General features: G+C 36.6%; 1 protein-coding gene across 20 annotated transcripts in view; it reads left to right on the plus strand.

Annotated features, from left to right (window-relative positions):
• Positions 1-12,430, plus strand: part of BAZ2B (bromodomain adjacent to zinc finger domain 2B) — a 158,142-nt gene that overhangs the window by 57,134 nt on the left and 88,578 nt on the right. The window contains exon 3 of one of the 20 annotated variants that reach the window (XM_054829078.1): positions 8,750-8,940. The exons of the other annotated variants lie outside the window; for them this stretch is intronic. The gene's annotated coding sequence lies outside the window, so the exon portion shown is untranslated. The remainder of the gene's footprint in view (positions 1-8,749; positions 8,941-12,430) is intronic. 20 annotated transcript variants of the gene reach the window in all.

Below are 12,430 nucleotides of genomic sequence, written 5' to 3' on the forward strand. Positions count from 1 at the left end.
GAAAGGTTTTCTTTTTAGGTTTTCCAAAGGTAATTTATTTAAAACAAGCACGGCAATGAAAAGGATGTAGAATTTGGAGTTTTAATATTCTTGCACAATTCAGAGGAAGTAAAGAAATAGTTTGTTAGAGCACAGCTTAAATGCATATCAGTTGAATAAAGCATGGGCTTAGAGCTTGTAGAGGGGTTATATGTATCATCTGTTTTAGATGTATTACAGAGGTGATGTCAAGGTGAAAGCAGACTTGCAGAATGGTTGGAAATCATTGATATTCTGACTCTGAGGCTGTAAATGCCTCTGTGGCAGATGGAGTCTTTGTCAAGGAAGAAAAATGGCAGCTCTGGAACATCATAGATGTTTTTGCTTAGCAGCTCAGCACATAGGCTGTGACCTTCCAGTATTCAGGAGTTCCTCCTGTGCTTTAATAAATTGTCCTCCGCTTTTGTTCTCTACAAGTAGATAAATAGTAGTCATCATAATTCAGTACAATTTGGGGTATTTCATTACGAAAAAACATCAGCATGCTTCATTGCCAGATTTTTTAAAAGTAAGTTTTGAAGGTTGCTTGCAATTTCTGCATGAAGTGCCAGAAATAGCTTTTAACTAATCAGTGTGTGTTACTGAAAATAAAGGGGATGTGTGTGTTTGTGGGCATAGATGCAACTACTAGTACAGCACAATACTAAAACTGTATATGTTAATTTTCTGGAATACGATTTTAAACCACAACAAAAACCATGGTAAACTGGACAGTGCTAACTTTTTAGAATATGCTCGTACTGTGCGCATCTATATCTGTGTGATTTATCCCAGCAAAATGCAGAATTTTATACTATATATTGAAGAGGCTATTTCTGATTAGTTCAGAGAAGATAAATGTGATTGATAAATTCAGTCTTATTTCTGAGTTCATGTTTTTTTCTTTATTGATAAAAATTCAAGTATCTTTTAGCACCTGGCAGCATCTAATTCTGTGTACTCTTGATATGGTTTCATCTGTGTTCTGCTATGAGGCTGAGTCTATATTTATAGAATGAGGGTTCACTTTATCTGTAGAGTAACTGGTTTATATGTTCTCATTTCTATGAATGAAATTTGTGCCAAGTGTAAGTTGTGAAGTTTGATGTCCTGTACTTAAGATATATGTGTGATTGCCTAGTGTCAACAGTTATGTACCAAAATCACATATTTCATATGTATAGTAGATTTGGGTATCTTAGAGTCTTTCTCATTTAATTGTTTGAATTTAACAGTTCTCTATAATCTTAGGTCCCATATACACTAGTTTCATCCCTAATAAAACCATTGATGTCAGTTGTTGTAGCATATGGCTTCAAGAGCCTATAACATCTTGTAGAAGATGCTCAATTGGACAGTTGACCTATATTACAGGGTAATAAGTCATTGTTAAAAGTGCAAGCATTTCACAACTATCACCTGCCAGCCATACTCTTTAGCCTACTTGACAATTGTTAGAATTATAGAAAGCAATCACTGTTCATCACAGAAGAAAATGACCCAGCACTTTCCAGGGTCAAGGTTGTTGCAGCACAGTCTCTTTTTTTCAAACCCTGGAGGTCGTATAGTCTTTGCTTTTAAAGGTGAGCCCGCTATAATTAACCGTGCCTCAATCTATTCAGTTTCGGTCATTTTGAGATGTAATGTGGATGGTGCTCTTGCAGGACAACAAATGCTTTGTAATTGAAACCGCAGCATTTTTGATAGTGTATGATTGAAAATAGTCTTCATACATCTTTTGATTAGGCCATGTTAATGCACGAATGACAGTAAGACTGCTTCATATGATATATGCCTGGATGTTCGTATCATGTAGCCGCATATCTTTAAAAGTGAGAGAAATGGAAGGAAAAATAAGTGTTACATGCTCGCAGCTTTCAAAGCTCTCAATTACTTGCGTAGTTCATTACGTCCAGTATCTTGATGGTATTCTTCCTGGGTTGTATAGCAACGATTTGATGTGACTGGCTCCAGGGATGGTTAAGTCCATTTTCAGACGTTTCATTATTTTTCTCCTCTATTTTTCAGTGATCTCTTGTGCCTTCCGTTTCTTGGGTGTTGTGATGGCCATCGTAATGATAGAATGACTGAATGACTTTCTTGTGCCCTCATGATAAAATGACAAAATAAATTACAAATTGCTTTCATTTATTCCAAAGGAGTTCCGTATGCAATTTCGGTTTACTAAAAGTAACTAAATGGCAGTTTGTCTTCATGGTATTAGGGTTTTGGAGTGTTAGTTGAAAAAGAAAGGAGAAAAACAAGCAAACAACCCCCCCCACACAAACGGAAAACCCAAACCTACCAAACAAGCCAGCAAATACTTATTTTCGACTGTTGTGTGTTAGTTTTTGGTATGACTTTGGAGCTTATCAACATTAATGCTAACTTGATGGTGGCATTATAGTAACAATATCTTTTTTTTGTATTATTTCAATTAAAAAACTCTGTAAAATGAGAACAGTAGAAAAGTTTAGTCAGCTGTATTATTAGTTTGGGGGTGAATTCAAAACATAGTTTTGATACTCTTGGAGCTCGGGGTGTAACTAGGTTCCTTTTTATATATGAGGCGTAAGGCAGCACATATCCCACAAAACCAAAATATGGTATTAGTATAATGAGAGAAAAATGCCTTTTAAAATACTTTTGTAATGTTTTAATTTTTATGGTAGTAAGTAGAGTAGTAAAATAAATCCATCTAGTATTCACCTCTTTTTCAGTAAAGTGTTTTGTGTAACTGATATGTATACTGCATGCTTATACATACTGTTACTGAACTTGCTGGGTTGTTTTGCTTGGTTTCATGGTGATTTTGCATGTTCCTGCAAAGCAATTGCACTTTTATTCATGTAATGGTTCTAAATTCTGTTCCTGTTTAATCAGTAGATACAGAGATTTCTAAAAATGTGGTGGTGTTCTATTAAATTCTTGTATTAATTGGTGTGTAACTTTAGCTGTGAAAGTATAGTTTGTTCCAAGTGACACCCAGTTTTTCTTAGATATTCCCTGCTGTTTTACAGAGAAATAAAACTCCTTTGTCTCCTTAGCACCCATTGATTTTTCTTTCAAGGCTACATTAACAATGCTGATAGAACCCATGCAATTAGAATCTACATTTAGCAATAAGCAGAGAAATAAATTTTTGTAAAATAAAAAGTGTTGTACATACAGTGTTAAGAAAATATTTTGCAATATGGCTGTACTTGAAGCAGTGAAACTAGGAGGACAAGATACTGAAAGGTCGAGGAAAAATGAGAGAAAGAACAAACGATGCAAAAAGAAAATGACACTGAGGTCTTGGTTTAATACATATGTATTCCAGGTTGATGGCTGATTTCATTAGCAAATCTCATTGTTATGCAATGTCTGTTCTTCTGCAGCAAAATGAATATTGTATTCTCAGAGGATCTGTGAGTGTGTGTATGTGTATATTATGACGATAGATAAAGAATATATATTTATAGTTGTTCAAAGCTTTTAAAACTTACGAAAATATTTATATTTGCAAAATAATTTTTTATTTCAACTTTCTAATAAAATGGTAAATTAATGATTATTTTTATGGAAAATAGTAGTTTAACCCTCCTTCTCTGTACATTTCTTTGCCATGTTTGCTACCTATGTGATTCTTTTCCCCAAAGCCTTCAGTTTGACTAACTAACAGTTAATACTGAATTTACTATATCAAAAATTAAAATTTAACTATAAGAATACTGGTCTCTGTAATGCTTTTTCAAATGGCTGATAGTAATGTATATAGAACATTGAAAGAAACATCATCCCAGTCTCAAATCTCATCAAATTTGAATTTCTATTTATTTTATTCGAATAACTCTTTATATTTTAATAGAATATACTGAAAAATATTGAAAAACTGTTTATTGGAAGATGCATCAACTTTATTATGAAATGACATGTTTTGGTACATAGGACAATGGGTTCCTTAAGATACTGGTGTGCTTTAGTTTCTTTTGTTTCCAAGTTGCTAGGTAAAACTACTGTTTCTGTAATATTAAGACATTTTGATAAACACAATATTCAAAATGAGAAGGAACGTAGCAGAAGGCTTTGATGCAGGAAAATTAAAATGCAGTGAAATTACTTAATTCAGGTATTTTTCTATGCTCTTTCAGAATTTATTCGGTATATAAACTTTGTGGGGTGAAAGCTAGTAGCAAATGTATTGAATGCTACTTAAATAAATGATTATTTGGGATTTTGAATAGTTTTGTGATTAGTTCTAGGTAATGAGCCAGCATGAAGAATGCTTTTGGGCACTGTATTAACGTAAAGAATAAACTAGCTTTCTGGGTTTTCATTTGAGTAACTTTTACATGCCTTGAAACAATTCTGTTCTTATTAGGGTTTTGTTAGTGATGTGCTTAATAATGGTGTATCACTTTCTGACTGATAGTTCTGTAGTAGCTACTGTGTTTATTCCAATTCCAAGATACTACTTTAAGGATAAAATTGATAGATGAAGCATCCATGCGTTTGGTAAATAAATCGATGAGGACCAACGGGCCTTTAAAATGAAGCTAAATCATGACCAATATGACCAGTATATGCGACCAGAATATGGAGGAGGTGGAACAAAGAGAAGATTGCCGGCTCTCTTTTTCCCTTGGGAAAGGGAGCCTCTTTCCCTTTGGTTTGGTAGGGCTATAACCAGTGTAAGGAAGGAGATGACTTAGTGTCAGCCTGGTTTATGGGTTTTTTTGGTGGTGAGAAACTAATTGAAATGAGATAATCTGTCTCTTGCTGCATCTTAATGTTTTCAAACGTGGAGACCAATTTCAACATCTGGTGTTATGCTGTGTAATGGTGGAACCCAAGAATGGTCTCTGTGCAGTAGCATATGGGGAAAAAATGGTACTGAGGCTTGTGAATGTCGTCAGAATCTAATTTATAGGCACAGAAATATGACTTGCTTTGGTATGCCATTGTGCGAAGGGCTCTCAGCTGGTTGAGACTTTTGGCACAGGAGGAAAGTTGGTTGGTTGGTGTGTCCATCCCCATCGCACCACACCCTCCCCCCCTCCATCTTCTGTAGTGTAGCTGGAGGTCACTTTTATTAACTTGTTAATTTTTCTTGAGTAAAAAGATTTAGAACTTCTGGTGTCCCACCCCAGAAAATTATTTCTATAGTAATGAATTGTCCCTTTTGTTCCCTCCTTATTTGTCCATGCAGCTAGTGTCAAAGGATTCCAGCTAAAATTACTAGAAGCAAAGGATAGATTAATATGGCATGTTAAAGTTATAGAAATAAATTTATTGATTTAATGCACTACAGAGATGACCGCAGGGAGTTCATGCTCTCCAAAGCCATTGCTGCAGGTTGTATTCATAGCTGATGCTGGATTTAGGAATTGTGTTTATATTAATAAATGTTTACTATTTTAAGGAAGTGTTTCTGCTGTGAAGTAATCTGTATTTCTTGCAGCAATTTTGTTATTTGCATCAAGGTATGATGCAAAATATAGATCTCTGGCTTTGCCTGGCATTCCCTTACAGGTTGCGTAGACATTACATGTTCTTCTCAGGTAAGCATAAGCAACATTCATGGCTTAACTGCTTTTATATTTCTTTATGATAGGATAAACTATGAAGTTTTAAATAAAAACTTTTTTTGAATAGAGCTACCTGAATGATACAGGTGGTTCTAGATAGGCTCAAATCTCTCTTTTGGGGGTGATAGTTGTGGGTTTGATACAGTGTTGAGATGATTCTTATGCTCTGTAGTGGTATGATTCTTAACTTTTTGCAATTTCTTTGGCAGGAATCATAGCACACAAGTCTCTGTAAGAAGCTTTTTTTTTTTAAGATAAACTTTTTGGGATTTTGTATTTTCTTTATGACCATAGATTTAGTTCCCAGGGCAATGTTTGAAATCTCAATAAAAGAGCTCTTCAATATTTTACTCACTGTTACTGTATGTATTGTTTTAAACATATTTTTAATTTTTATTTATTTTTCGATACCTGTATTTATAGCTAGACCAATATTCAATACTCATATTTCTAGTTAGAATTTGCTATATAGAAACTGATGCTCTTTTTAAAAAAAAAAAAAATCTCCCAGAAAGACAGTAACTGTTCGGATGGGCTCTACAGGTTGACAGTGTGCCATTTTATGAGGGCAGTTGTTGATGCGTATTTAAGATGTAGCCGGAGTAGTGATTTATTGTATCATATGTTTCAATATCCCATCAGGCCTGTGTTATAAACATATTCTTTTCATGGAGGTGAGGTGTTGGACACCAGTATTGTAGTAGCCTGTAGAATTTCTGTCTGAGAACATCAATTATTCTCTTGCTGACTAACACGGTGGTAGTGGGCTGTAGTTCGGTATATTCAGCTTCTCTAATGGTTTGCACTGGTAGAAAACAAATCCCCGCTTTTAACATCTTGCACAGACTGTTACTGGGCTGGAGTCTGATTCAACTCTGGAGTTCAAAAATTAAGTATGGACCTTCTGTTTGGCTGTTTCCAATGTCATGTTTTTGTTTCCCTCTCCTTCATTGCTATCTCAATGCAAAACAGCTCTTCCACAGAAAATTATTTTTCACATTATGAGCAATATGGATTGAAATAATTTTAGAAAAATCATCATTTATGAGCTAGTATTTTAACGTGTAGAACTATTGTACGTGATTCTCCCTGAGTCACGTAAGACTCAGATTCATTGTGGCTGTATTTCAGCATGCCGATTTCTGGAATTCAGAATAATTACCAGATTGCGACTTTAGATCATGATCTCCTACATCTTGCTGTGAGAGCTTGTTTGCAGTGGTACTGGTACCAAACTTAACCTGATTAAATACAACATACATTGCTTTTTAAAGCTAAGAGTTCTGCCGATACATCTTGTCTTTGCAGAAGGCTTTTCTCATTTGATGGTTTGGATTTTCACTGTTTTCTTCAGAAAACTACGTATTATTTGACAAAACTGCTTTTCTGTAAGAGGAGTAACAGTAGAAAACCAGATGAATGAAATGCTGAAGTTTTGGTCTGGTTTTACTTAAGGGAATGAGTTATATTCAAGTGTTTAATGAGGAGATTGTGGCTGTACTAATCTGCGACAAGCACAACTTGCAAAGTCCTACTTTGGATATTGTTGTGGTTGCAGAGATCCCTCTTGTTAGTACACATCTCGCATTGTTTGGGAGATTGTGATGGCAGTGTAACTCCTTCCCTGGCACAAGCCACGTCTTCGCTAGCAGAGTTTGCCGATACAGATACACCCCTTCATATTCCATGATCTTTCCAGTAATGCTTTCTGTATTTTTTTTCTCATAGCTTTCCTTTGTTCCTTTCTTGAGCTTAATGTGAAAAATGGCTGCAATGTATTTATAACATCATTATTAGAAACTAATTTATCATTCTGTTCCTTGATTTCTTTCTTCAGACGTGTTACTTTGGTGTGTTCCCTAGGTCGTCTTGCTTCATGCTGCCGAGTTTCTGAGAGGGAGAATTAATTGATTGATCCACCCCTCTCCCCCCTGCCTTTGCCCGTTTCCTCTAGTACGCAAATAATCTTTTGTCTCACTGCACGCTGCAGGTCAAGCCCTGTGCGGTTGGTTTAGGGCACTCCAGCAGCTTCACTTGCGTTGACCCCGTGGGTAACAAGTTGGCTGTATTTATCCCTTAAAGAAATTCCGTCTTCTGTCAGTGGACCAAATACACCAAATACTTTGTTCTAGTTGCTTAGGAGCAGCAAGCCTTTTCTTCTGTTAGGGATTTTAATTTTATTTTTTTGGGGTGGGAGGGTGGGGTGTTGTTGATGTTTATTTGCTTCTTTGTTGGGGTTGTTTTTGCTTTTGATTTTCACAGTAGCCTAGGGCCCTGTTCCGTTCCACTGTGAAAATCTGATTTTTAAACTGGAGCTTGTTGAAATGAATTTTTTGAAAGATTATAGGTAGGAAACAACTAGCTTTTCTCACTGGATCACTGCCATGTGTCTAGTCCATATGTGATTAATTTTTTTGAGGAGGAAAAGTCTGAGGCAGATTAAAAAAAACAAAACAGAGCATTTGATTTTTTTCCTTTAAATTGTGTTCAGAAAGTTAATTTTGATAATTTCTGAATATTGCTAGTAGATTTCTTAAACTTTATTTTCTTGGAGATGGATGCTTAAATCCTGAACAGAGTGATTAGCATTTGTTTTTCTCAGTTTCTGGTTTTTCTAGGGTTGATTCAGGTTATCGTTTCATAGCACTTTCTTACACCAAAACAACTTGGTGAGCAGTTTGTTCTGGGGGGTGTGTGTGTGTATGTAAGCATAATTTAAAGAAAATAAAATATTTTTCTTGGACCTGGAAAGAAAACAACAAAGTACGGCATTGATGACTGTGTAACATTGTGGAAGAAATTTCCTTCATGGTTCAGTTATTTTTATGTTTTCTGCTACCACGTTGCCTCATGTAGTTAAAATACAGAAAGGGAATTTATTAAAAGTGCGTGCTGCACCTGGGTTGGGTTTGGTCATGTGAGCACGTGCGTGCTCGTGATCCAAGTGCTCCACCTGCCTTTCGGTTTGTTTACCAGGAAATCAAGATGTGTAAACTGCAGGAAGTACTGTTTGACCCTCTCGACAGTATCTCATTACAATAATTGCTAATCTCTGAATAAGACAGCCATGTTTTGTGTGTAACACAGAGGGAGGTGGTGGTAGATTTTAGATGCTTCTTCAAATACAGCTTTGTAAACGCTCGCTTGAATTTCGTTTTCAGGGTAGCTTTTGACAATAGACATCTGGCGACCTTTGGGCTCAGCAAAGCTCGGGCACGATAGCATGTGTTCGTTCTTCTTCTTGACTGAAAAAAAAACCCAACACCAAAACCACGGCTTGTTGTCTTGGAGTGCTGTCATTGCTCTGTAGCGGCAGGATAATGGCTACTTCCTGATTAAACCACTCTCCACAGTAAGCTGCTAATGTTCTGTATCTATTCTGTAATGCCAAGTGTTCAGTGCTTTGCTTCTGTGCTTCCTTCTCTCCCTCCCTCCCTCCCTCCCTCCCTCCCTCTTCCCCGGGTTAATAGTTTGAAATGTTTATAGATTGAAGCAATAATGTATAGGGTTGCAACTTTCAATTTTTGATATTCTAAGACAGAAAACTACTGCTTTTTTGTAATGCTTATCTGATAGTAGTGATGAGCAAATATATCTAATTTGCATGAGATTTAAAAAAAATTAAAGTCTATTTAGGTATTAGGCAACCAGTATTAACTTTACGAAGAATTCTGATGAATACTTGTTGTACAAAAACAATGACATAAAATGCATGTGTTTCACGCACATTCTGAAGTATTGGTATTTCATAGCTTATTTTTATCACTTGCAGAACTGTTTCATGTGTAACATAAACTTATTTTTCAAATAAAACAAAGAAACCTTTTCGTCAGCTTTTCTTATACGTATAGGAAATGTTGTGCTGTTTCTATGTTTATTATAGTTGATGCGTTATTTTTACTTCAAGTAATTTCTCGGCTCTTGCTGATGAGGACTAGTGGGTGTGACAGCTGTCACTCAATGCACAGGTCCAGTTTTATTTTGCTCCAGAGTATCAGTCTAACATTTCATATTGTGAGGTGATGGTTGCAGTGCATTTTTGGTCTTAATCTGCCCTGTTAAGTGGGTCTACAATGTTTTTTTTTTTTTTTAAGGTTGGTCTTATCTTATGCTGCTATAAATGGCATAGAATTTGCAATAGTGTTGTATGTTCCATGATAGATGTTATCTAAGTTCTATACCCGATAAAGTTTAGAAACGTGCTAAGTCAAATTTTGCAGTTCCAGTATAAATTCGTATTAAAATAACATTTGTGCTCTTGGTACCAAAGACAACTTGTCCTTTTATTTTTTTGGTAAGCTAGTTAGAGTATGAAAAAACCCCTGTAGTGAATTTCTAACCAAAAGCATTGTTGGTCTTCAAAATGTCCACTTTTTCTATTATCGTATCTTACTATGGAAATAAAATTATGTACAGTTTCATTTAGTAACAGGAGGTATCCACTATGTTCACAGACACTGGAAGCGAAAGTGAAGTCTGGAGAAAAATTATGATTCAGTTAAAAGAAATAGATATTTTCGTAAGTTAAAAGAATAGATATTTTCAAATCGAATGGCTGTTATTAAAGAACTTGTAGACAGCATATACAAGAAATCTACGTTTGTTCACACTATGAGAAAAATAAGTAGGTGAAGAACAGTGTTCCTCCAGCTTGGGGTAGAAAGAGGTTTTTGGAGATGCTTGACCTATTAGTTCACATGGATTGTTATACATAGAGAAAAGGGTGTGGACAATAGAGCGGCTAGAGCGTGCAGATACAGGTCTGTTTTGAGGGGAACAAGGCAGGAAGAATGCCATGAGGAAGAAAAGAGGGATTCAACCTATATTAATTTGTTAAAGGGCTTCTCAAGTGGTGATGAAGACCTGGTATTTGGAAACTGTTGATTTGCACTTTTTCCCCCTGCAGAATACTAACCCATGTATTCTGAGGATTACTGAGGAATGAGTGCCAGTCAACATTCTTTATGAAACTATGACCTCTTCATGTTGAGAGCATTAACTGCAAAATAAAGGTTTCATGGGATAGCCCTAGGTTTCTTATGCATGCTGCCTGCCTTGCAAGCCCCTTAACGCTGGCTATTTAATTTGAAAGACCAGTGACATGGACTACAATTCTGTACTAATGTCTCTTATAAAACAAGATTCCATTAATTTTTTTAAAGAAAATACGGAATTGCTCCTTTTACTGGATACAATTTTATATAATTTTGTGTTCTAAATAAGTTACAATAATGCTTAATATTGACAAGGTCTAAGAAATGTCCCTAATTTGGGTGCCAGCAAAACATGCGTTACCGTCTTCCAGCAGGCTTGCACTCCCTCACTGTCCAGCTGGCTTCTTGTACCGCTGGTCAGGTTTTTTCAACGTCCCACAGTCCTGGTGTTTCCCTTGCTATTTTTAATCTTTTTGCATACTCCATCTATAGAGGCTCTTAAACTCAAAGCTCCACGCCTCGTAGCTGAACTTGTTGACTCAAAGCTTCAGCTTAGCTTGCATGACAAAACCGGATTCCTGTAAAACAGGAGGGACAGCCCTGATGGGTGCTGCCGGAGCTACCGGTTCATGCCGTGCCTCTCAGTTCGTGTCAGTTCCGCGTCCCATGGGGAGAGGGAAGTGGGGGCAGCCACCGTCAAGGGATATCGCTGCTCTTGCTGCACAGAGAAGGGCAGATGCTAATCCGGGGTGCAGCCAGAGGCCATCACTGTACGCCTCTTGTTGCCATCCTCTTGAAGTGAATGCTGTGTGGCGGGAGTTGGGCTGCTTAGGCTTCCTGCCCCCGCACCCTGCAAAAGAGCTGCAGTTTTTTATCTGTTACTCAGATATGGCTATGAGGTACCAGCTGGCCTTGCAGAGTGCCTTTAAATTCTGAAAGAATAGTTTATGGGAATAATGCGTATCATTGTTAATCTTTAAATGATTATCAAGCTTTGCCAAGAAAACCAACACCTGATACAGCTAAAATGGACTCCGGTATTTTCACTAGTGTTCTCTAATAATGTAGGAAAATGTAATGTTTAGCATGTGGTTTTGTTAGAAACCTGAAATCTAGATACATATTCTGACATACTTTTGTTTTTGTAGATGGAAATATGGATGGTTTATTACTTTCTTTCTCTCCAGTGTGTGGAAATAAAAATGCAATCTGTCAGGTTTTTTATGTCTAACCACTTCCTTCAAGTGTGTAAATAACATTGAGATGTCAGATTTGCATCTGCTTGGTTTGTAAGAATAATATTGTGAATGGAGTCAGCAAGGATACTCTTCTGACATGGTAATAGCTGCTATGGCTTCTGTTGAGCTTGGTTTTATTTCTTTGTATGTTAAGAACCCTGTTATTCCTTCCAGTTAGTCTGTTTAGGTTAACTTCAGCGGGCTCTCTTTGTGTGTGCATGTGTGTGTGGTTTTTTGTTGGTTTTGTTTTGTTTTGCTTAAATGTCTCGAATTAAAGATCATAATGCCTTAAAACTGGAAGAAACAATGAACACATAACTTAAGAAAGAGATTTTGGAAATGAGAGTGGATGCCAGTGTTGAAGCTGACTTAAATCAATAGCCAGTATAGCACAGAATACTTCCTTCTACAACTGGTTCTGGGTTTCCAAAGAACGACGTGAGTGAAACAACATGAAAATATGGAAACCATTTACCTCTGTCTTAGCCTTGCTGCCTCAGACTATTAGCGGGAACCGTTGCATTCCTGCTAGGTGACACCACAAGGTGCTTTAAGAGTTAAAAACTCAGGAATTAGCATTCCTCAATGACAAGTTTTTTCAGTCGAGGTGCCAAAACTTGCTTAATGACATGAGAGGCTGATAGACTTTTTTTCACTATCATATGGGTTA

This window comes from Grus americana, chromosome 6 (genome assembly GCF_028858705.1).
Source record: "Grus americana isolate bGruAme1 chromosome 6, bGruAme1.mat, whole genome shotgun sequence".
In the NCBI taxonomy this organism is placed as follows: Eukaryota; Metazoa; Chordata; class Aves; order Gruiformes; family Gruidae; genus Grus; species Grus americana.